Below are 25,637 nucleotides of genomic sequence, written 5' to 3'. Positions count from 1 at the left end.
TGGAATCTTTTTACTTGCTTTGCAGGTAATACATTTGCAGGTAATACACAAATTTTACCTCTTCTCTCCTATCAGAACAGCGATCTGCCTCGTTTACATAGGCAGACCGCCGTTTTGCCTCTCTGCTCGATGACGGGTGGGTGCCAGTAGACATTGAATTCACTGTGTGTGATCACAAGCCATCAGCGGTACGCATGCGCACCCATACCCGGAAGAGCCGAATCACATATATATACATGATCCGGTGCAGAGGTGCCGCCCTTTAGCAGTAAAACTACTATAGGGCAGACCTTGAGTGGTTAAAGTACACTGAGCAAGATGATAAACCCAACACTTTTGTGTTTACCCCTATTTATCATGAGCTGCATGCAAAGATTTACAACTTTTTCTATGTACACAAAAGGCCTATTACTCTCAAATATTCTTCACAAATCTGTCGAAATCTGTGTTAGTGAGCACTTCTCCTTTGCCGGGATAATCCATCCACCTCACAGGTGTAGCATATCAAGATGCTGATTAGACAGCATGATTATTGCACAGGTGTGCCTTAGGATAGCCACAATAAAAGGGCACTCTAAAATGTGCAGTTTAGGCCGGGTTCACACTGGTACGACAAACGCTCTGACATTTGGACCTCATGTCGCATAACGTGTGAAACTCAATGTTTCCCTATGGGAGCTGTCTTAACTAGTCCGACACAAGTCAGTACGACTTTGAAAACATTCCCTGCACTACTTTGATCCTACTCCAGTCCACTGAATATCACTGAAGTCGGATTGCCGTCTTGACTGATCCGACTTTGGCATGCGACTTGTGCTCTGATGATCTTGAGGGGGAACTCCACACCAAATTAAAAAAAAAACGGCATGGGTTCCCCCTCAAAGAGCATACCAGGCCCTTAGGTCTGGTATGGAGTTCAGGGGAACCCCCACACCGAAAAAACGTCGTTTGGGTCCCTCCCAAAATCCATACCAGACCCTTATCCGAGCACACAACGAGATAACCGAAGTGGGAGTTGAGAAGAACCGGAGAGGGGAGAAGAACCGACAGAGGCAGAAGACATCAGCGGAGGACACAGAAGAGCCGGAGAGGGGAAAAGAGATTGGAAGAGACGTTGGAGCTGCCTTAATAAATTACTTTAAAAACCTGTGTAGTGTGTTTTATTTTTGACACTTTTTTTTAGGTGAATGGGTAGGGGTATAATGTACCCCATACTCATTCACATAGGGTGGGGGGCCGGGATCTGGGGGATCCAGATTCCGATAAGCTCCCCGCCCGCAACGGCCAGGGTTGTCGGGAGGAGGCCCTTGCCCTCATTAACATGGGGACAAGGTGCTTTTTGATGGGAGGGCGCAGGGCCCCTTGCCCCAAAGCACCCACCCTCCATGTTGAGGGCATGCGGCCTGCTACCGTTCAGGAGGGGGGGTGCTTGCTCGTCCCCACCCCCTTTCCTGACCTGCCGGGCTGTGTGCTCAGATAAGGGTCTGGTATGGATTTTGGGGGGACACCCACGCCGTTTTTTCAGCGTGGGGGTTCCCCATAAAATCCATACCAGACCGAAGGGCCTGGTATGCTCTTGGAGGGGGAACCCATGCCGTTTTTTTTTTTTAATTTGGCGTGGAGTTTCCCCTAAAAATTCATACCAGACACAGTGCCTGCTATTGTCAGGGATCAAAGTCGGATCCCTAATCATTGAAGTCGGACGCATGTCAGACTTCAAGTCGCAGGGCAAAGTTGGATCCAAAGTGGTAACACTGTCGTGGCGTACCAGTGTGAACCCGGCCTTACTGTATGTGGGGGGTCCAAAAACCAGTCAGCATGTGGCGTGACCATCATTTGCCTCACGCAGTACAGCACATCTCCTTCGCATAGAGTTGATCAGGTTGTTGATTATGGCCTGTGGAATGTTGGTCCATTCCTCTTCAATGGCTGTGCGAAGTTGATGGATATTGGCAGGAACTGGAACACGCTGTCGTATACGCCGATCCAGAACATCCCAAACATGCTCAAAAGGTGACATGTCTGGTGAGTATGCTGACCATGCAAGAACTGAAATGTTTTCAGTTTCCAGGAATTATGTACAGATCCTTGCAACATGGTTCCCTGACTCCCAGCACACACGGGTGAGACATTGACATGTGACTCAAAAAACACACCAAAAATGAAGATGTGGTGCACTTTTGATGCGTTTCCTTTGGCTTACAATGAAAGGTGCATTACATAGGATTTAAAGGGGAATAATTTTCATGTCCTTTTATCACACTGGAAAGGTGTGTTTTTAGCACTGCAAAAGCACACCAGTGTGAAAGTGGCCTTACTGTTCCTGGCCCACGCCAAGGACACTTGGGTGATTGGAGAGGAGCACCCAGGGTCCAGAAAAATGTCTCACTTGATGATTTTTATAGTTGTTTCATGAAGATAAATGTATACTTTGTATGCTTTTTATCTTCAATTAAAAAAACTATAAAAAACATCAAGTGAGACATTTTTATGGACATTGGGCGCTCCTCTCCAATCACACAAGTGTTCCGTGCGGTAACGACCCATTATCGTTATCAGTAAGGTAGCAGCCGCCCTAACAGGGCCGACTCTAGGGTCACAGACGCCTGGGTGCAGAAATATTTCTGGCGCCCCCACATTTTTCTTATTAACTCCTCCCCTTTACAAATGTTTCTATGGTAATGACTCCACCTCTCCATCTATAAACCCTGGCATTTTTTGGAATCTGAGTATCCTCCTCTGCCTCCCTTCACAGTAGTGTCCTCCTCTTCCCCCTTCATCCCCCTACATCAGTGTCCTCCTCTGTCCCCTTCACCCTCCCCTACATCAGTGTCCTCCTCTGCCCCCTTCACGCACCTCTACATCAGTGTCCTCCTCTGCCCCCTTCACCCTCCCCTACATCAGTGTCCTCCTCTGCCCCCTTCACCCACCTCTACATCAGTGTCCTCCTCTGCCCCCTTCACCCTCCTCTACATCAGTGTCCTCCTCTGCCCCCTTCACCCTCCCCTACATCAGTGTCCTCCTCTGCCCCCTTCACCCTCTCCTACATCAGTGTCCTCCTCTGCCCCCTTCACCCTCCTCTACATCAGTGTCCTCCTCTGCCCCCTTCACCCTCCTCTACATCAGTGTCCTCCTCTGCTCCCTTCACCCTCCTCTACATCAGTGTCCTCCTCTGCCCCCTTCACCCTCCTCTACATCAGTGTCCTCCTCTGCCCCCTTCACCCTCCTCTACATCAGTGTCCTCCTCTGCCCCCTTTATCCCCCTACATCAGTTTCCTCCTCTGCCCCCTTCACCCTCCTCTACATCAGTGTCCTCCTTTGCCCCCTTCACTCTCCCTTACAGTAGTGTCCTCCTCTGCCCCCTTCACCCTCCTCTACATCAGTGACCTCCTTTGCCCCCTTCACTCTCCCTTACAGTAGTGTCCTCCTCTGCCTCCTTCCTTCTACCTCCCCCCACATCAGTGTCCTCCTCTGTCCATTTCACCCCCCACAGCAGCCACACTGGAACAGAGAAATACATCTCCCTAGTTTAGGCCATAGGAATATCTCACTAGCGTAGAGCAACTAAAATTGTAATGATTACCATACAGGTTATTCATAAACTGCAGAGTAGACTGTAGTGTCCTCCTCTGCCCCCTGTCACGTACCTGGTTGGAGGCCAAAATGCCGAGAGGGCTCCCCTTGCGGCTGAGTGCAGTACACCCCTGAAGTTGGGTACAGAGGGTGTAGTGCCCAGAGAAGCACAGGTTGCCAGATGGATTCCGGAGGGAAGAGCTGGTAGGCACCTGAAGAATACTGGGTAATACAGGAAACACAGCTGGGCTGAAGTCTCTAGGAATCCTCGGTAACACTTGGCAAGGTGTGCACAAGGAACAGTAGTGGAAGCCAGGCCAGGGGTCAAACACAGTAGATCCGGCAGGAGGAAGAGGCAGGTTGCAGAAACGGAGACAAGCCAAAGGTCTGTTATCAGGAAGCAGGCAGGAACAGATAACTGTAGCAAAGTCTGTGATACAAGCCGGTATCAGGTACTGGAGAAGGCAACAAGTCGGTAAAGCAAGCCAGGGGGTCAAACCAGGAGAGCAGATTAGACAGGTCAGGAACAAGCCCGGTCACAATGGGAAATCCAAACAGCAATTGCACAGAGGCTCAGGAACACAGGAAGGCTGACGATAATCCAGAAATTAGATGGGCTCAGCAGCAGTCTTATATAGGCCAGCAAGTGACCGCATCTGTCGTGATGTGCGTACGCGCGTTCGCCAATTGGCGCTTCTGCACATGTGTGTGTGCCTGTTGATTCCATTGCAAATCTGCGTGCGCCCGTTTGCATCTCTTGCATTAGTGCGCACGGGGATGTGCTGGAGGCGACCATTACCAGTACTGCCACTATTGCCAGTTCTCCTACGGCCATTTCCCTGACAACCCCCCTTTATATTACCCCCCTGTCACATCAGTGTCTTTATCTGTGGTGAGGCGCCGCCACCAAGACTGAGTGCCTTGCCTTTCTTTTCAAAAATGGCTCCAGGCGACGCTATTATGTCACTGTGCATGCACCCACCCAGCCAAAAATGGGCGAGCGTGTATGAGCTTTTCCAAGCACAGAATGGTGCATGCACAGTTGCCATGTCAGCCCGCAGCCATATTTTTTACAAGCACCACTGCCTGTAATGGGCATATACGGGCAGCTGAAATGTATGGGCTGCCCATAAATTAACGGGCGGTCGGCAATACTGCCCCCCTCTGTCTCAGCTTGTGGCGCCTTGGCGCGGTGCACCCTGTGCACCCACCCAGGATCAGCCCTGAGGCCTAGACCCCAATGGAGTCCACCACCTACAACTGGTATATAACCAATTGGAAGCAATTTCCTCTATATCCTCCACACAGTAACTTGCCATTAGGCAGCCTCCAGTAGCACCAGTCCAGCGCGACCCTCCGCCCAAACTTGACCCCAAGGACATGGAATGAGCCCTAATGTAGTTGAAAGAATTGCATGTTCTAAATGCAAGTACTTTAGATGCGTATTTTGCATAGGTAGATTTTGCGTAGATTTTCCTGCTAGTCTACCAGCAAGAACCTGCATTCTGTAAAGTAAATACACATTGAGGGTTATTTACTAAAACTGAAGCATGCAAAATCCAGTGCAGTTCTGCATAGAAACCAATAAGGTCTAGGTTTCATTGCCAAAGCTTAATTGAAAAAGCTTAAAGGGGTTGTAAAGGTAAAATTATTTTTTTTTAAAAATAACAAACATGTTATACTTACCTTCACTGTGCAGCTCGTTCTGCACAGAGTGGCCCCGAACCTGGTCTTCTGGGGTCCCTCGGCGGCTGTTTCAGCTCCTAAAAAAAGGGGGGTAAATCTGCGGCGCTAATTAAAATATGTAAAACCACCAAACCATACCAAGAGGTAATATAACCAGATCTCCAGGTATCGATAATGTCTATTGCTTGATCTTCCACTAATTTGTGCAATCCAAGGTCACAGAAAAGCCAGTATTGCATCAAAAAATGAAATGACTAAAACCAAAGACTCCACAGAATGGGAATACTGGGTCGCTGTTTATAAATAGCCCATACAAATGTATATAAATTAAAGGTCCATTGAAATGAATAAACAGTAAAAAATATTGAAAAATATATAAATATATATAGAACCACAGACTCCACAGCTTAAAAAGATCTTCAAACCACTACTCAAATAAATAAATCTAAATTAAAACATATCCTTATAAACTAACTGCAATTGTGATAATTAGTGCAGCAATCAAAAAATAAATAAGTGATAGGTGAAAAATGACTAGTGAAACAATATGTGTGGTTTTCACAGAATAAAAATTCACGATCTGATAATACCAAAACTATAAATAAAAGTGACTAAAAGTGTCTAATGAAAAAGTAAACCATAAATTGCAACATAAGTGATGTAACAGGGTGTACATGAATAATACTGCAGAAAGCAATAAATTTAAATAGAGCAATCTCCAAAACGTCCCATCCAAAAAAAGGAAACTAATCAATCAATAAAGTAGCAAGTAAAAAATATTGCAACAGATTGTGATCACACAGAGTGTAGATGAATGAATATTACTTAGAGAAGATAATAAATATAAATAAACAGTCTCAAAAAAGTCCCATAGAAGATAAGATCTCCATTGTGACAGATAATTGAAAAAAAACGTGCCAAACAAAGTTGTTCCAAAGATATTCAGTGATAGATATAGTGTGTAATGGTAGCGGTTCCCCCAGCCTCTCACCTCCCGGCTGAACGATCACAGCCTATTTAGCATGTAACAGATGAAAACACCGGCTTCCCAGTCTCCTTGTTACCAGAGGTCTCCAGAATGCTGCTTTCAGGTTCAGCTCAAAAGAAAGGAAAGGGCTCCATAGTGTAGCAAGTAATTTCAATATTTATTTCATCAATATTCCACTTACATAGAAAACTGGGTAACACAGAAAGCTCTCAGGCTGCTCTCAGCTCAACGATCCCGGCCGTGATCGGAGAGACAAGCTGCAGCCGAAAAGGGTATTGATACCCTTTGAGAAAGTGACGTGACAGTCACGCAACGCGTCAGGGAAGAGAGAGGCGGATCTTTTCGGCTGCAGCTTGTCTCTCCGATCACGGCCGGGATCGTTGAGCTGAGAGCAGCCTGAGAGCTTTCTGTGTTACCCAGTTTTCTATGTAAGTGGAATATTGATGAAATAAATATTGAAATTACTTGCTACACTATGGAGCCCTTTCCTTTCTTTTGAGCTGAACCTGAAAGCAGCATTCTGGAGACCTCTGGTAACAAGGAGACTGGGAAGCCGGTGTTTTCATCTGTTACATGCTAAATAGGCTGTGATCGTTCAGCCGGGAGGTGAGAGGCTGGGGGAACCGCTACCATTACACACTATATCTATCACTGAATATCTTTGGAACAACTTTGTTTGGCACGTTTTTTTTCAATTATCTGTCACAATGGAGATCTTATCTTCTATGGGACTTTTTTGAGACTGTTTATTTATATTTATTATCTTCTCTAAGTAATATTCATTCATCTACACTCTGTGTGATCACAATCTGTTGCAATATTTTTTACTTGCTACTTTATTGATTGATTAGTTTCCTTTTTTTGGATGGGACGTTTTGGAGATTGCTCTATTTAAATTTATTGCTTTCTGCAGTATTATTCATGTACACCCTGTTACATCACTTATGTTGCAATTTATGGTTTACTTTTTCATTAGACACTTTTAGTCACTTTTATTTATAGTTTTGGTATTATCAGATCGTGATTTTTTATTCTGTGAAAACCACACATATTGTTTCACTAGTCATTTTTCACCTATCACTTATTTATTTTTTGATTGCTGCACTAATTATCACAATTGCAGTTAGTTTATAAGGATATGTTTTAATTTAGATTTATTTATTTGAGTAGTGGTTTGAAGATCTTTTTAAGCTGTGGAGTCTGTGGTTCTATATATATTTATATATTTTTCAATATTTTTTACTGTTTATTCATTTCAATGGACCTTTAATTTATATACATTTGTATGGGCTATTTATAAACAGCGACCCAGTATTCCCATTCTGTGGAGTCTTTGGTTTTAGTCATTTCATTTTTTGATGCAATACTGGCTTTTCTGTGACCTTGGATTGCACAAATTAGTGGAAGATCAAGCAATAGACATTATCGATACCTGGAGATCTGGTTATATTACCTCTTTGTATGGTTTGGTGGTTTTACATATTTTAATTAGCGCCGCAGATTTACCCCCCTTTTTTTAGCAATTGCCTTTAGGTGTGTGAACACTATTATTTGTGGCTGCTATCTTTTCCTATTTTTTCCTATTTTTTGACGTTGTTGAAGGCATTTTATATATTTTTATTGTTGGCTTTTTATTAGTTTTATTATTTAATTATTTTGGTGTGCGCACAAGTACCTATTACCATATTCTTGTTTCAGCTCCTCCCCGCAAGCATTCACCACCTTAATGCGAGCTCCCTCGCATGGTGGTGAGTGCTTGCGGGCGCGCTCCCGTGATACAGCCGGCGGCTATAGCCGCTCGCTGTATCACTCGGCCCCGCCCCCCAGCGCGCCGCGTCATCGGATGTGATTGACAGCAGCGCGAGCCAATGGCTGCGCTGCTTTCAATCCATCCACTGCAGCCAATCAGCGACCAGGCTGAGCTGCAGTGGAGATGACGAGAACGAGCAGCGAAGATTCGAGGCGTCAGGTAAGTAAAACGGGGGGGCTGGGGGCGGCGGTATTGTCAAAAGTTTTTTCACCTTAATGCATAGAATGCATTAAGGTGAAAAAATTTTTACCTTTACAACCCCTTTAAGTTAGAAGCTGACTGGCTACGATGGACAGCTGGACCAGATTCTGAGTGCACCAGTTTTAGTAAATCTCCCCCATAGGCCCCTGTGAATGAAGCCTAAAACAGCATCTATTTGCAGCAAGGTATTGCACTCATAGGTGAGAGCAGAGTACATGTATGATGTAAATGACTTGCTCACAGAATAATTACACAGTTGTATTTATTCCAATAGACCGGAGGGGAAAAATAAGAATTGTTTGAACAAGAGGTCTTTATTCACATAGGCAGGATATCATTAATTTAATGACTGTTTACAAAGTCCTATGCTGGAAATGACTCTGCATTGTTTGTGAGCTTATTATTAACATCTCTGCACACAGTTTTACTCAAATGTATGCACCTCAAAGCTGTCGTAGCATTCAAGTGATAGCAGGTAGCTTTACCTGTTGGAAAAACGAATTCACTCCTTGGTTATTTCCCGCCTTGACTCCTGCAACTCCCTCCTCACTGGCCTACCTTTACACAGGCTATTCCCTTCTTCAGTCTATTATGAATGCTGCTGTTAGACTTATACACCTTACTAACCGATCTGTGACTGCTGCTCCTCTCTGCCAATCCCTTCACTGGCTTCCCCTACTCCACCAAATACTAACCACAACCTTCCAAGCCTGTCCATAACATCGCCCCCAACTACATAACCAACTTCATTTGCAGAAATTGCCCAAATTGTCCTCTCCGTTCCTCCTAAGACCTCCTGCTCTCTAGCTCCCTTGTCCCCTCCTCCCATGCTCACCTCCAGGACTTCCCCAGAGCCTCTCCCATCCTCTGGAACACCCTGATCCAGTATGTCCGGTCAGGTCCTACTCTGTCCGTCTTTAGGCAATCCCTGAAAACTCACTTATTCAGGGAAGCCTACACCACCTTCATCTATGAACTGTACCTGAGGCACCTCCATCAGATCACGCCCCTTTAGATTGTAAGCTCAACGAGCAGGGCCCTTTCTATTCCTTCTGTATTGAACTGTATTGTAATTGTACTGTCCCCCCTCTACATTGTAAAGCGCTGCATAAACTGTTGGCACCTATATAAATCCTATATAATAATAATTTAATTCAGTTCTATTGATATCAGCAGTGTTGCGATGTGGTAGCTTGCGTCGAAACACACTGTGCTGAGAATTGATGTGCATGCAGTTTGTTTATTTTTTTCAGCGCACAGCACTGCAACACAATGCTGTGAATGGACGTCATAGAAAACAAGGCAAATTGCCTTCTCTTTACATTGGGACTCAGCTGCAAAGTCCAACACAAAAGGTGTGAACTGGCCCTCAACAGAATAGGGGGCAGGTTACTAAACTGGTGTAAGGACATTAAAGTGGAATTCCAGGCTAGATCTAAGCTTAAAACGGATCCTACCTTCCTCCTAACTCCTATACCAACTAATCTGTAGAAGGAAGATGTCTATACTTACCTATTCTTAGGGTGCTCCAGTACCTTCCCATGTTTGGCTCCAAGTGCTCCCTTCAGAGGAGAAAAGGGACAGCCGACAGCGTATGCCCTCTAGTAAGCCCATGGGTGATGTCACTACCCAGGCATTCTGCTCTCTCCATTCCCCTGAAACTGGGCGCTGGGAGCCGATCATGTAACTAGACCAGAATGCCCTGAGAATAGGTAAGAATAGATAACTTCCTCCTACAGGGTAGTTAGAATAGGAGTTAGAAGGTGGGTGGGAACCATTTTAAGCCTAGTTTGATCTAGCCTGGAATTCCTCTTTAAATTAAAACATGCAGACACATTAATACATCTATAATAGTGGGCTAGCACTAGGGACTCTATTGTAAAGCAGTTATATTTACTTACCCGTGTACAGTACTCTAGGTCTAGGTTCAGCCATTTGAAGATTGTGAAACAAGTCATAAAGTTTAATATATATTGATCAACAAAATAAGGGCCTGCGTCAATGGAATTTTGCTTACATCAGATGCAGGTCAGAAGCAGAGCTGGATCTATTTTGTCTGATGTGGGTGTGCAGTAAAAAAAAGTGTCAGTGGGGCAAAGGATCAGAGGTTGGCAGGGCAGAGGATAGGGTCAACAGTCTGTAGAGCAGTGTATAGAGGCCATTTTTTTGTAGGGCAGTGTACAGGGGTCAGCAGGGCAGAAGATGAAACGTCAACAGGGGAGTGTACAGAAGTCAGTAGGGAAGTGTATAGGGTGTCAGCAGGGGTCAGCAAAGTGTAGAACAGGGATCAGCAGGGCAGAGGAGAGGGGTCACCGGTGAAGAGGACAGGGATTCAGTAGTGAAGAGGACAAGGGATCAACAGGGCAGGTAAAAGGGGTTGGCAGGGCAGAGGAGAGGCGTCAGCAGTGCAGAGGACAGGGGGTCAGCAGGACGGAGGATAAGGTCACTGCTGGTAGGGCACCTATACCCCACGCAGAACATAACTGAGATGGGATTCTCTTACAATCATAGCTTCGATCTGCACAGTGTATAGCTGGCTACTGCAGCTGTGCTGTCATTTGGATCTGGAAGTTTCATGGGTCAGAACTGCAAACATAGTAGCCAGCTACCCCTGTAGATTGGAGCTGTGACCGGAATCTGATCTCAGTTATGTGCTGTGTGGGGAGGAGGACCTCTGCTGCCTGTGCCCAGACTGTGTGCTGTGCGGGGATGGGAGGAGCCCAATGGGCCAGGCACAGCATCCATTGGAGGGGTGCAAATTAAATGTGAGGGAGTGCAGCCAATCCAACCACCCCCCCTAGATCTGGCTATGGTCAGAAGATGGCCAACTGCAAATCCACATGTCTATGAATTCTGACTGGTCCCAGAAGCATGCTAAACTGACATCAAAACAATAACAGAGCCATTGACTCAAGTCCCATAGAAAGGATCTGTGAATGGAAGGACCACCACCATTTGCCACCATGACAAAGGGACTCGCAGATTTCAAGAGAGCATACATATGTTGAAGTCACTACCTTTGTAGTCCATTGAATCTGCTGTGAGTTATGGGTGGTAAAACATTTGCCCAGGCTGTTCACCTCATTAGTAAACACTCACGCACCCCCTTAAATGATGCTAGTAGCAAGATATGAGCACACTATTGAGTTGCCACCAATGACAAGATGCTATGATATGTCTACACCAGTCAGTGAGTAGTATCATGAAAAGAGCGGGTAATCAGTTCAAGTAATGAAGTGTAAAGATAGGCTTTGTTATTGTTGGCCAGGGTTTGATAGAAATGCAATTGAAATTTACTTTCCAGCCTGCTTGCTTGTTTACCCCTGCTATCTAAGTGAAACACTCTACCAAGATAAATAATTTGTTTTGTAAGGCCAGGATAAAAAAGAGATACATAAAAGCTGCCGTGCACAGCTCGAATTTCAGTTGATTCTTCCTGAATCAGCCAAAATTTGAGCCTTAGGTGCCCTGCCAGCACCACCCGACTCAGCAAAAGTTGAATGCTAAACAACTTTTGTTGAAGGAGGTGGGTGAAATTTGTCAGACGGTGATGGCATCCAAGTTGCTGTTCAGGTATTCTGACAGCCGCGGACAGGGCCGCTGTTAGAAATCACAGTGCCCCGTACAGCCTAACTGATGGGTCTCCCCCCCCCCCCTTTTTCTATCCTAGCACACATTTTTTCCCCCCAAATCTCCCCTGCCAGTACAAATCCTCCCTAATCCCTCCTATTAGCCCCGAATCCCCCCACCCGCTTCTGGCACAAAATCCCCCCATCTCCCCTCCCAGCACAAATCTTCTTACTTCAATCCCCCTCCTAGGGCAAATTCCCACAAATCCCTCCTCCTAGCACAACCCCCTCAAAGTTACTTATCCCAGCACACATTCTTCTTCCCTACTGAAACCCCCCCAGCACTAATCCCCCCAAGCAAAAGCATCCCCTCTCCTGGTTTAACGCCCCCTACCCCCCCTCCTCCTACCACATAACCTCCCTCCCTTAATCCCCATTACTTTTCCCAACACAGATAGCCACCCGTCCCTCCTCCTTTAACTTTCAGAGGGAAGCCACTAAAAGCCAGCAGGAGGTGTGCTGTGTTCTGTTCTGTCCTGTCAGAAGAGCATTCACCTACAGTATACAGGACATGAGACCAGATCGCTATTACTGTAGATCGCATTGCACTGTACACATCTCCTCCAAGGGCTGCTCTTCTCCCGGCAACAGGAAATGTGGATAGGGGGTGTCGTGTGTATACACAGGGCCGTCATTAATGTTGATTGGACCCTGGGCAAAAATTTTCTTGGCCCCCCCCCGTGCAGTTTCACTCTCCACCTGCTTTGAGGCATACAATAAATAGCAGCTAGACTCAAAATCAGTTTACTGAATCATATCAGGCAACGATTGCGATTGGTTGCCAGAGGTTACAGTGTATCGTTACCGCTCACCGATTAGTTGCTAGAGCTTACAGCACATGGTTTATGCTTGTTGATTGGTTGCTAGAGATTACTGTACATCAATACTGCTCACTGATTGGTTGCTAGAGGTTACTGCACATTATTACTGCTTACTGATTGGTTGCTAGAGGTTACAGCACATCATCTCCTCACTGCCTGCACACTCCGGACCGAGGAGGTGAGGGGACCCATTAATGGACAGAAAACTCCTAGGGATCCTAGGACTCCTGGGATCAGTGGCAGTGCTGGGGGGAGGGGTGGGTGTGATCAATTTCCAGCATGCCCCTTTATCTCCCCAGTGGGCAGCATTCCGTATAGGTGATGGTGGATATGACCTCAGGGGGGCATGATATACATATAAATACTGCCTCTATTTACATATAAATGCTGCCGGCCCGCCGCTAATCACATATGGATGCAGCCGATATTTACATATCAATGCTGGTATTTACATGTAAACACAGGGTCTGCAGGTGAGCCATCTGTACACAACAATAGGGCAGAGCTGGACAGCATTAGTAACAGAACTTCACACTGAGATATCAGGACACAGCACTGGACTAAAATCTCAAGGGACGAGGGAATTTAAACTGGGATAGTTGGCAAGTATGGGGCAGCTGCTTTGAGCCCCACAATAATGACAGGGCCCAGGGCAGCTTCCCCTTTTGCCCTGCCTTAAAGACGGCCCTGTGTATACAGTGCAATGCGATCTACAGTAACCGCAATCCGCGTTCCCATTTGCTATATAGTGGAATGCTCTTCTGACAGGAAGGAGAGCACAATACAGCGCCCCAGTCTCCTTGTCCCAGCTGTGAGTGTGGGCGGGGGAAGGAACTCAGCGGCAGCGGACTAAGCTCATCATCCCTCCATGTCTCCCACCCAGCAGCTAAACGCCGATGGGAGGGAGAGGGGGAGAAACCTGGGTGAGAGACACAGAAGGCATTGTTCTCCACCTACCGTCCTGCTGTCTGGGCCCCTCTGTGTGCCGGGGCCCCCTACAGGAGGACCGGTGGTCCCCCCTATCAGCCGTCCTGGCCGTGGGTGCCATAGTCCATCTCAAGAGCGAGCAGGAGAGGGTGGCTACATTCCCACACACAGTGGGACCATGTAGAACAAATGTAGCCACCCACTAAGAGGAAATCAAATCCTAGCAACTAAAAAAAAAAAAAAAAAATTGGAGATTTGGAGGAGGCTGAGAGTCATAGAAGGAACTTCTTTTGTGTACCTACTTGAATAGAATGCTTTTTTTTTAAATAGTTTAGTGCCACTTTAAAGCTAGCAAGGCAGCTATCATTTTCAGATAGTGGCCAGCAAAGGTTGCCTACATATTTCTTTCACTATATACTTTTTAACACTTTCACTGCCACAACTATTTTCCCCCCTTTTTTTTGCACATGTTAAAATGCACATTTTTAGGCTGAAGAATACTTAAAGTGGAACTAAAAGCTAAAAAAAACCTTGTACAATAGTTTTGAACATATAGAGTAAGCACACCACAATCATACCACAAAGATATTCACTCCAAGTTAAATCATTGCAAAAAAACATGCATGAATATGGGTACAATGAGCTACACTTAAAATATATAAGAGCTAATGTTCAGAATTATATACAGTGCCTTGAAAAAGTATTCATACCCCTTAACATTTTCTACATTTTGTCATGTTACAAACAGAAACGTAAATGTTCCTAATTGGGATTTTATGTGATAGACCAACAAAAATTGGCACATAATTGTGAGGTGGAAGGAAAATGATAAATGGTTTTTCAAATTTTTTTTACAAATAAATATCTGAACAATGTGGCGTGCATTTGTATTCAGACCCCCTGAGTCAATACTTTGTAGAACCACCTTTATCTGCAATTACAGCTGCAAGTCTTTTTGGGGATGTCTCTACCAGCTTTGCACATCTATAGAGTGACATTTTTGCCCATTCTTCTTTGCAAAATAACTCTGTCAGATTGGATGGAGAGCGTCTGTGAACAGCAATTTTCAAGTCTTGCCACAGATTATCAATTGGATTTAGGTCTGGACTTTGACTGGGCCATTCTAACACATGAATATGCTTTGAGAAAAAAAACATTCCATGTATGGCTGTATGTTTAGGGTCGTTGTCCTGCTGGAAGGTGAAACTCCGCCCCAGTCTCAAGTCTCAGGTTTTTTTCTAAGATTGCCCTGTATTTGGCCCCATTCTTCTTCCCATCAACTCTGACCAACTTCCCTGCCCCTGCTGAAGAAAAGCACCACAACATGATGCTGCCACCACCATGTTTCACGGTGTTGATGAGGTGCTCAGGGTGATGTGTTAGTTTTCCCCCACACATAGCATTTTCTTTTTAGATGATACGTAATATGTGTTGTACAATTGTCCCACATGCAATTGTGCACAAACATGTTTGACATGTATGACATCACCAAGCCCTGCCTGACCACTCTTGAGAAAATGCCGAAATCACACAATATGCACTCCGATTCATTTGCTTGTTTGCATTGAACAAATATATCAGGCAACAAATTTCAACAGTTGGTAAGGTAAACAATTAATATCAAGTTTATTCATACACTGGTTTTCATCTAAGGAATGATTATTGACGCTATAGTATTATAGAACTGACTGAATACACAATTGAGCAACTGATAATGGTTAAAGGGTTATAGCAGATATCAAATTCACTTTGCATTGTGGGTTTATGCACTGAGATTTATTTAAGGAACGATCATGAACATATTATTGATATTGATTTATTACAAGTTGATGCAGTAAACTTTATAATTTTTTTAATTTATGAAGAATATTTTGTTTATTTTATAGTTTTATGTTTGTTTTAGGTTATAATTTTTTTTTAATTACTTAGTAGTATCAGTTATACATGATTTATTAGCTATTTATCATGTGTGTTGGGTGGGATAAATAGTGCCCTGCATTGTTTGGATAGTATACAATTTTGACAAAGTAATTTTGAAACTTTTGTCTGGTTTATTATTAGTGTTTTCTTTTGGGTTTGGGAGTAGATTGTTTTAGCACATAGTTTTTTGTTATTATATTACATGTATGTTTATTGGCCACACAATCTATCATCTGTCAGAATAGTCACCTCATAGAAGGGTATTTACAAATTATCATGTTCTTTGTATGTAGGGACCCTGCCCTATGCAGTAGTGTCCCTAGCCTAAATGTTGTGTTGCTGGGCTGTAGCCAGCCAATGCTGGTTAGATGGTTCAGCTTTCTATGGGTCTCTCCTAAGCTCTGGTTATTGTTTGCTTCTGCCTGATGTTGTGGAGTGTCCCTGGCAAAAGTGTGGAAGGCTTTGATGCCCGTGGAGTGTCCTGGAGAGCTGCTGCCAGAGGACATTGCAGAAAGTTCTAGTGACTTATCCAAGGGGGTACGTGTGCTGAATTAAATCTGCTCTACAGTCTAAATAGCGATTACAAATATACATCAATACTTAAAAGTGTGTAAAAGATAAATGTGTAATCGAAAATACTAAAAAAAAGTCCAGATAGAAAGGAGGAAAAATGAAATTTAGTAGTCTCACAAGCCGTGATGGAAGCAAGAATCTCCAAGATAGCCAAGGTGACATCATTCACTCTCATGTTCTGCTTACCGCAATGAGTGTAACCCCCGATAAGAGCGGTCATCAAGCGCTTCCATTAACATAGTAAATTCAGCATCACAAAGACAGGAATGCTCCTTTCAGGGAGGCAATCAAAGCAGCTCCATCACCCAGGGCAGTAATAACAGGTGAATCCACATCAATGACAGACTTCCATATATGTGTAAACTCGTCCAGAAGTGAAAGCCTGTAAATGTGAGCACACAATTTTTGTGTAGAGTGCTTGGTTGCATAGCATGCATCCTATGTAGCCAAGCACTCTACACAAAAATTTAGTTTTCAACTAAATATTTTGGGGACTGTTTATGGTTCTAGTTAGAACTTTTTCTTCCTACTTGTAAGTGAGGCTTGGTTTTACTACAGCTTGGCTGTGAGCTCTATATGTGTCGTCCTGCGACTCAGGTCGAGGTGTGGTTTAGATATAAGGTATATTAAGCGGTTACTCAATGCGCCGCCTGTGCCCCTGGACGACGTCATACATATGACAAAACGCGTAGGACAGAGCGACATCCTGACATCACTGCCATACTCGTGTCCCGCAAAGATGGGCTTTTGTATGTGTGGCAGCTATGCATACGAATTCAGGCGTTTTTACACTACAATCTTGTAAGTGCGTTATTAATTCATTAAAACTTTGAGGATTTTACACTGTGCGGAGTCTTCTTCATTTTTGGGGCACCTCTAGGATCAATGTATGAGGAGGATGGATGCCCCCTGTTTAGAAGACTGACCTGATGAAAGGCCCTGGCTGGGTATGGAGCCAAAGGCGTTTTTGACCTTTTGTATTGAGAGGTCTATCTGATCCGGTAAGCAAGCCCTTTTTCAGCCATTGTAGGTGGTGTCTATTCACATGATCACTTTTCAAAGGTGTTGGATGGTGGTGAAGATGTATCGGAATTACTGAGCAGTTTTCACTAGAGCATTTATAGTACTGGACTTTATTGGGTAAATAGTTTTCACTGTTAATTCAAATTAGCTTTGGATCACTTTCAGTTATTTGATCATTCTTCACTGGATTATTACACCTTTGTTATATATGTTTTGTATTTATATATGTAATGCATTTTTTTAGTGCAGCTTATCTAAGTTTAATTTTTGTCACTGTGTCAGTATCTCACAGAAAAGTTGTTGCTTGGTACGTTTTAAGATTAATAGCGTGTTTTTTCATGTTTTTCTAACAACAAAGATAAGTCTGCACCTTCAAGATCAAGTCAGCAATGGCAGCTCCAATATTTCTCTACTGACAGGTACTCTTTAATCAAAAAAGAGAATATGAATTGTAGGTTATCAGCCATTATGTTTTATAATCCTTACTTCCCTATAACGATAGAAGATGAACTTTGATAAAAGCATTTCTCGTCGCATTGCCTGGAGGAATCCTATCATGCTGTTCTCTCTCCTAAGATGTACTTTCTATGTTGCCAAAACAAACACCTTAGTGTCTTAACCGTGGCACCCCAAAGATCTATCCATGCATTCTATTAAAACAAGCAATGAATCAACACTGACACGTCAAGCTGTCTGAATAATCCCACATCGGCTTCACTCGCAATAGAAGTCGAAGGAGTTTTATTTTTACAATGATCATGTCCATTATGTAACTTGTTACAAGAGCCTGAACTAAACATTATTCTCTTTACATTTTCTCTATAAATCTTCACTGAATGTATGGACAAATAAGGAGACCGAACACACACTTTGTTTAAACAAAGATATAACAGAGGTCACTGGAGTCTGTTATAAGACACTTTTATAGAATCCATATTCCACTTATACTGTGTTCAACTTGGCCTGTCTACTTCAGTTGAACTCCAGTAAGGATAAACATAACCATTTACCTTACATATTATCAGTGTAGCACAGACCCCAGACTTGGCTCATAGCTCCCAAGTTTCCCTGATTTTGAAGGACTGTCTCTGATTTGGAGCAATGTCCCTCTGTCCCTCATTCCTCCTCATTTGTTCCTCATTTTGGTCTGATCTATATAGAAGTGTATAAAATGCACTTTTTATCTATCAAAAAGTGTTTTCCAGTGCTAAATATTTCATCTGATTTCTAAATTGCTGCATTTGTAAATTCCAAAAGCCACTATAACGGAATAGTAGTGATAAAAAAGCACTTGTGGGTTTAACCAATCTTGTTTTTTTTTTGTACAATTCTCCTTCAAGGGGGCGTGAGAGGGGGGTGTCCTATGCCTGCATACTTTTGCTGATAGGTGTCCCTCATTCCCATCTCAAAAGGTAGGGAGGTATGTGGGCTGGCTGTAATATCCCAGGTTCCTTTCCCTGCGAGGCACATGGCAGCCAGGCACACAGCAGATCACAGTCACTCAACTCAGAAAGCAGGCAGTGCAGGTCTTTTTGAAGTGTATTGGCTGGTTTACCTTGTGTAGGATGCGGGTGAGCTTTAGGATACTCCAAACTAGCAGAAAGACAATGGAGGACACTTCTAAACAAACTGTCTCATTAGGGTGCAGCCACTCCCAATCAGTGTCTAGTGAACTAAAACTCAGTGAATCCCATTGCGAAGGTAAAACCTGAGTAGGCAAACTGGAGTGAGCTCTCCAAAAAGGTAGCAAGACAGTCTCTAGGATCTTTTAGGCTTGTTCTCACTGTGCCCTGTGTACTTCAATGCTTTATTGCAATACCAACCAGCTTCTGTACTGGTTGCATCCAGGTCAGATCCCCTAGATCTATCTGGAGCTGGGATCCAAATGGCTGTGTCTTCTCCCATAGGAACAAGGACCAAGATGTTCCAGGCCCCTGCCCATTTATACACACCTCAGCCCCCTACTGGCCAATCACTCCTGCCAGGAATTGTCTGAGGCTGTATGAAAATGCATGTGAGGGTCTGCTTTTTCCACCCACTAAATTCTGGAACCTTCCAGAAACCAGTGGAGAGCAGCTGAGCCTGCAACTAGCAGAACCCACAACAGCCAAAAGCAATTAAACCTTGCTCCACTGGCTACAGAGGAGCCACAAACTAAATTTCCCTAAAACTAAGAGAGTTCTATTTCAGGTTAAGTGAACAAGTCATTACAAAATCTACTAAGCTGGGTAATAGCAGATACTACAAGGTGTTGCTATACTGTATGCCTTCCTTTTTAAATTAACGGCTGTGTACCTTGGAAGACCCAGCACTATGGGCTGCATTTGTAGACTTATGCCCCGTACACACGATCGGACTTTCCGTCAACAAAACCGTGGAATTTTGTTTGAAGGTTGGGTTGTTGACTCCAACTTGACTCCAAGGTTGTTGGCTCCAACTTGTCTTGCATACACACGGTCACACAAATGTTGGCCAACAATTACGAACGTAGTGATGTACAAGACGTACGGCAAGCCGATAAAAAGGAAGTTCAATAGTCATGTGATATCTCCAATACGAACGCTAGTTTTACAAGACCGAGCGCTTCTGGCTCGTAATTGATTCCGATCCTGCGTGGACTTTTGTGCGACGGACTTGTGTACACACGATCGGAAAGTCCGACAACAAAAATTTGTTGGCGGAAAATTTGAGAACCTGCTAGCCAACATTTGTTATATATACAAAACAATTCTGCGCTGCCTTAAAGAAAGAGGGGTAAGCAGCTAACACAACCAACAAAGCAAAACAGAAAGAAACACAATAAGTGTAGCACTATTAGATGAAAAAATGTCCAGTATGGAAAACGTTAAACCAACAGATTCAAGTATAAATGATGTGGAGAAATCATCAATATGTACATAGATAAAGAATCCTCAAAGAAACACTTCAAGCAAGGATGTATGTCATCTGAGGTAAACGCAGACACACCACCACAAAATGTGAACAGGCTTACTGGACGAGGTGGACCCAAAGGGGCATACGCCGGAATGAGTCAGATAGGCTTAGGTGGTGAGTGGTTAAAGATGGCCCAGGAAGGCGATGATGGTGGATGGACCCACGTGTTGTTGTATCTCTCAAGGCGATGCAGGGATCCAGAGAAGTGTGTGGGACGGACCACACATCGTTATCCCCCTCAAGGTGATGTTTAAAGATCAAATGAAGTGGGTGAAAAATGGAAAAAAGGGAATGGCCATATAGTGTGAATCCGTTTAAGAAAAAAATTTATTAAAGTAAAATAAAAAGATATACACTCACATGTAGATCGATATAAAAACAGCACTGTCAATAAAATGTGGCGACAGTGGGGTCCTAACCGACGCATTTTGTCTTCATAGACGACGTCTATGAAGACGAAACGCATCGGGTAGGACCATACTGTTGCCACATTTTATTCAAGTAAAATATATAAAAACAGCGCCGTCAATAAAATGTGGCGACAGTGGGGTCCTACCCGACGCATTTCGTCTTCATAGACGTCTATGAAGACGAAACGCGTGGGGTAGGACCATACTGTCGCCACATTTTATTCACAGCGCTGTTTTTATATCGATCTATATGTGAGTGTATATCTTTTTATTTTACTTTAATACATTTTTTTCTTAAACGGATTCACACTATATGGCCATTCCCTTTTTTCCATTTTTCACCCACTTCATTTGATCTTTAAACATCACCTTGAGGGGGATAACGATGTGTGGTCCGTCCCACACACTTCTCTGGATCCCTGCATCGCCTTGAGAGATACAACAACACGTGGGTCCATCCACCATCATCGCCTTCCTGGGCCATCTTCAACTACTCACCACCTAAGCCTATCTGACCCATTCCGGCGTATGCCCCTTTGGGTCCACCTCGTCCGGTAAGCCTCTTCACATTTGGTGCTGGTGTGTCTGCGTTTACCTCAGATGACATACATCCTTGCTTGAAGTGTTTCTTTGAGGATTCTTTATCTATGTACATATTGATGATTTCTCCACATCATTTATACTTGAAACTGTTGGTTTAACGTTTTCCATACTGGACATTTTTTCATCTAATAGCGCTACACTTATTTTGTTTCTAGCCAACATTTGTTGGCAGAAAGTATGACAACAAATGATGATGGAGCGTACACACGGTCCGACTTTCCGCCAACAAGCTCACATCCAACATTTGTTGTCGGAAAAAACAATCGTGTGTACGCGGCATAAGGCTGGCTGTACTTGGTTCAATTTTTGCTCAAACATTCGTTGAAACTATGGGTTTGATTTACTAAAACTGGAGAGTGAAAAATCTGGTGCAGCTGAAAATGGTAGCCAATTAGCTTCTAACTTCAGCTTGTTCAAATAAGCTTTGACACAAAAAATGGAAGCTGATTGGTTTCTCTACAGAGCTGCACCAGATTTTGCACTCTCCAGTTTTAGTAAATCAACCGTAATGTTCATTAGACAGTCTTTCTTGCCCTCGTTGAAGCTGATTTACTAAAAGCAAATAGACGGTACACTTTTGCAAGTACAGTTGCTCCAGAGCTGAGTAAATGAGGTAAAGCTTCGCTTTACAAAGAACACCCAATCACACGCAAGGCGGGGAAAAAAACAGCATTTTTGCTTGCACATGATTGGATGATGGAAGTCAACAGAGCTCTTCCACTTTTACTAAGCTCTGGTGCCGTTGCACATGCAGAAGCGCACAGTCTATTTGCCTTTAGTAAATCAACCCCACTGAGTCAAAGGATTTCATTTGAAAGCCCTCAAAGTTTCATCCAGACCTGCTATTTGAATATAATCCCAGAAGTATTAAACAGGTTTCATTAAATACGTATGATTATTTCTGAATGAAAACTACATTCACAGTTAGAATTTTTTGTGTTTTAAAAAAAAAAAAATGTCATCCTGGTCCTTTGATTTTTCTTTCCACTATGGTCGAAAACAAACAAATTTTGATCCCAATAACCATTAGAAAATTACACAAATGTTGCAAAAAAAAAAAAAAAAACATTCTACTGGTGTATGGCCTCCCAGGGGGCTGCAGCTGCAGGCAGGTTGAGGATGTCATTGTCGCCTAGGCAGGATACCCGGGAGCGTGGTCCAGATTATCCGAAAAATAATATTCACAGACAGACTGCAGAGTTTTGGTTACTTTACAGTTTTCCTTTGCCAGATTTTCTGTAAACACTGGCAAAGGAGACGGTTGCTTTAATGAAATTTGTTTGATGATTGAAAAACACAAGGGCATATCTACAGAATATATTAGGAGTTACATATGGACAATATGAAAATGTGTTGTAGTGAATCCAATTTCCTGTAAGCAGGATGTTTGTGTGTGCAATTAATACATTTAGGAAAGTATTTGAATACAATTGAATGTCTAACCAAATTATTTGTGCACAGGGAAATGTTTGAGAGTGTGATTTCCTGCAAACTCCATAATTTTCATGAAACATCCTAAATATTAAAGTGGTATTAAAGCAAACATTTATTATATTGCAGCTTACCTATTCTTAGATGTGATTGCTGCATTCGTTTCCTTTTTTAGTTTTTTTTTTTTTATTTTCATCTGGTGATTCAGCCAGTATGTCTTTTGTTTTTAAAAAAAGAACAAGTTCTCCAGTAAATGTATCAGTTACAGAGATGAGACAAACCATTTACCACTGACAGGGGTACCTACAATAATCAGCTTTTTTTATTTATGTAAAATCCATACCCAAAAAGGAGAAAAAAGTTTGCTGAAACTGCTAGTATTAGCTGGAGTTTGGCTTCCATTTGTCAGTGTACTTAAAGTGGTGTTCCACCCAAAAAATAAAAAATACATGAAAATTCCTAAAAAAAAATAAACAAAACATTTGGAATTTTTTTTTTTTTAACTCACCTTGGAATGCCTGTTGCTAGGGGGTCCCTCTTAGTTTGCCTCTTTCAGTGCCTGGGCTGGTGACATCACTTCCTCCTCGGCACAGGAAGGACTCAGCTCTGTTCCCTCCCTCTTGTCAATCACCTGGGACCCATTACAGGTCCCAGGTGACTGAGCGGCCAATCCCGGGCGCGGATGCGCAGTGGGTGAAGCCACAGCCCGGCGCCCACAGTTGCAATGCCGGCGCCGCTGAACGGAGGGGGAGGCGAGCGGGGCTTCGTTCCCCCGCATCGCTGGACCCCGGGACAAGTAAGTGTCCAATTAAAAGTCAGCAGCTGTAGTATTTGTAGCTGCTGACTTTTAATTTTTTTTTTTTTTTTAATGGGCCCTCCTCTTTAAATCTGCTGGTACATTTAACACTCTCTTCAATGCTGCTGTCCAAAGATACCCCTGAGCTCCTTCATCCAGAGTGTGGGCACTACAATACAGGAGGTATGTTACTGTCCAGATCACCAGGTGAAAACACAGGGGGAAAAAATACAACTAATGCAGCCACCACATCTAATGGTTGTTAAGCTGCAATATATTATATTTGGTTTTGGGTTTAATACTGATCTAAGGGCCCATTCACACCAAATGCAGTTGCTTTTTTGACTGCATTCCCACTGCATAGACAGTACAAAATCTAGATTATCGTATGGGCATAGATCACATCATTAGGGTCCATTCACAACAGAAACTGCACATAACTGCACATTTTTGACTGCATGTTTACATGCATCTGAAACGCGTTTGACGCGTGCTTGGCATGCGCATTTTGCATGCGTTTTGCTCTGCTTTTAACACTGCATTTTCAGTGCATTTTTGTATATATTTTTGGGCTTGGCTTTCTTGGCTTAAATGGACACAGTGCGGTGCATTTGAAGCAAATTTGTAGTGTTTTCCCTGCATTTGCAGTGCAGAAAAATTCAGCATGCACTACTTTGTTTTAACTGCACTGAACTGCACTGCAATGATGTGTACTATGCCCATAAGATTATCTTGATTTTGGGCTGTCTGTGCAGTTGGAGTGCTGTTCAAAATGCATCCAACTGCAGTAAACTGCATCCAACTGCGTTCGGTGTGAAAGGGCCCTTACGGTGCAGTGAAAAATGGTACAGCAAGCTACATTTTTCTGCAAATATGCAGAAACACGCCCAGATGTATGTAAATGCACGTAAATGCACCACAATGCAGTGTAGTGCTCATAAAAGCCCAAAGAAGATGGAAGGCAGAAGTGACCTCAAAGGAAATGCAAGCTTGGGAAAAAAATGCACCGCAAATGCATGTAAAAACATGCATCAAAAGCACATCAGCGCACATGCAAAAATACGCAGCTTCTGGTATGAATAAGCCCCAAAGAAGAACTTTGGTCAAAGCAAAATCTACTTGGTATTTCTGTGTTTTAATGTAAGTTCTAAATATATTGGAGATTTGATGCCCAGCACCTCCATGGACAAACTATTTGGGGTGTTTCGTCACATATGGCGACCCATCACATTTGGCTACCCGCTGGACTGTGCATGCGCGACGCCGTGGAGATCTGCGCTTGCGCAGAATTTTGTGGCCACACCCCTGAGTCCAGGTTCAAGCCCCACCATCTAAGTGGACATAGAGTTAGATTATAATTATGCAGAGCGAAGCGAGGCTGTGCCCAAAGCGTGGAGAGCGAAGCGAGCCCGCGAGGGGGGGCTCTGTGGCAAAGTGGTGTCTTACAACAGTGTTGGAACGCATATGGCGGTGTCGCGCATGCGCACTCCAGTGGGTAGCAAAATGTGATGGGTAGCCGAATGTGACAAAACAGGGGCTCAGATCACACAAGCAACAGCTAAAATTGCTTACACCAGTAATAACTAATATTGGGATACAAATGAAATGGAGAGAAAGTGAATTTGTCACTACTGACAACTTTGTAAAGTGGCAAAAGATGTTTTAAACAAGCACGCTAGGAGTAATTGGGTGTACCTTAGTTCCTTGCAGAGGACCCTTGAAGTTCTCAAATTCTGGGCACTGAATTAAAATGCCAGCTTCCTGTTGGACATTTCCACAGTTTTTATAATAAGCACCTTGGGTTTGGATGCTTGGTGCTAAGGTAAGGAAATCTAAGGTACATGCAAGGTATATGCAGGCATCTATAGGGGTCTGCTTTATTATTCTACTCAAGTGTGCAATGCTTCATCACTTAGTAGCAAGTAGGCTTATTTTAATGTACACCTGGCCTGGCCCTAAAAGGGCCTAAGGTAGCTGAAGTGCAGGAATACTGTAGCGTCCACAAGTACATGTCTCGATCCTAGTTGAGTGTCCTCCTTGGATCCTATTGAATAATAGGCCAAGGCTGCATACAAGGCTTCAACTTGTTTACAGGTCATTATTTTTCTTTCCACAAGAAAAACGTTTTTAACACCTCCTGCTCATGAGTGTGGTGGACTAAGGACGAAAACACAGGCGCACTCCTTATAAGGCACTGTCAGAGGATGACCCAGGCCTTGCAGCCCTCAGATGACTGGGGTGGTCCAAAGAGCACTGCAACAAAAAAAACAACAAAGAGCGCACTGGCCTAGTGCATTATCCCATGAATACTT

The 25,637-nt window shown here is 43.6% G+C and overlaps 1 protein-coding gene across 3 annotated transcripts in view; it reads right to left on the bottom strand.

Annotated features, from left to right (window-relative positions):
* Positions 1–25,637, bottom strand: part of LOC141112598 (uncharacterized) — a 155,580-nt gene that overhangs the window by 54,410 nt on the left and 75,533 nt on the right. The gene's annotated exons all lie outside the window — the stretch shown is intronic.

Source organism: Aquarana catesbeiana, linkage group LG11 (assembly GCF_042186555.1).
Source record: "Aquarana catesbeiana isolate 2022-GZ linkage group LG11, ASM4218655v1, whole genome shotgun sequence".
Taxonomy (NCBI): Eukaryota; Metazoa; Chordata; class Amphibia; order Anura; family Ranidae; genus Aquarana; species Aquarana catesbeiana.
This window is presented reverse-complemented; position numbering and strand designations above follow the sequence as displayed.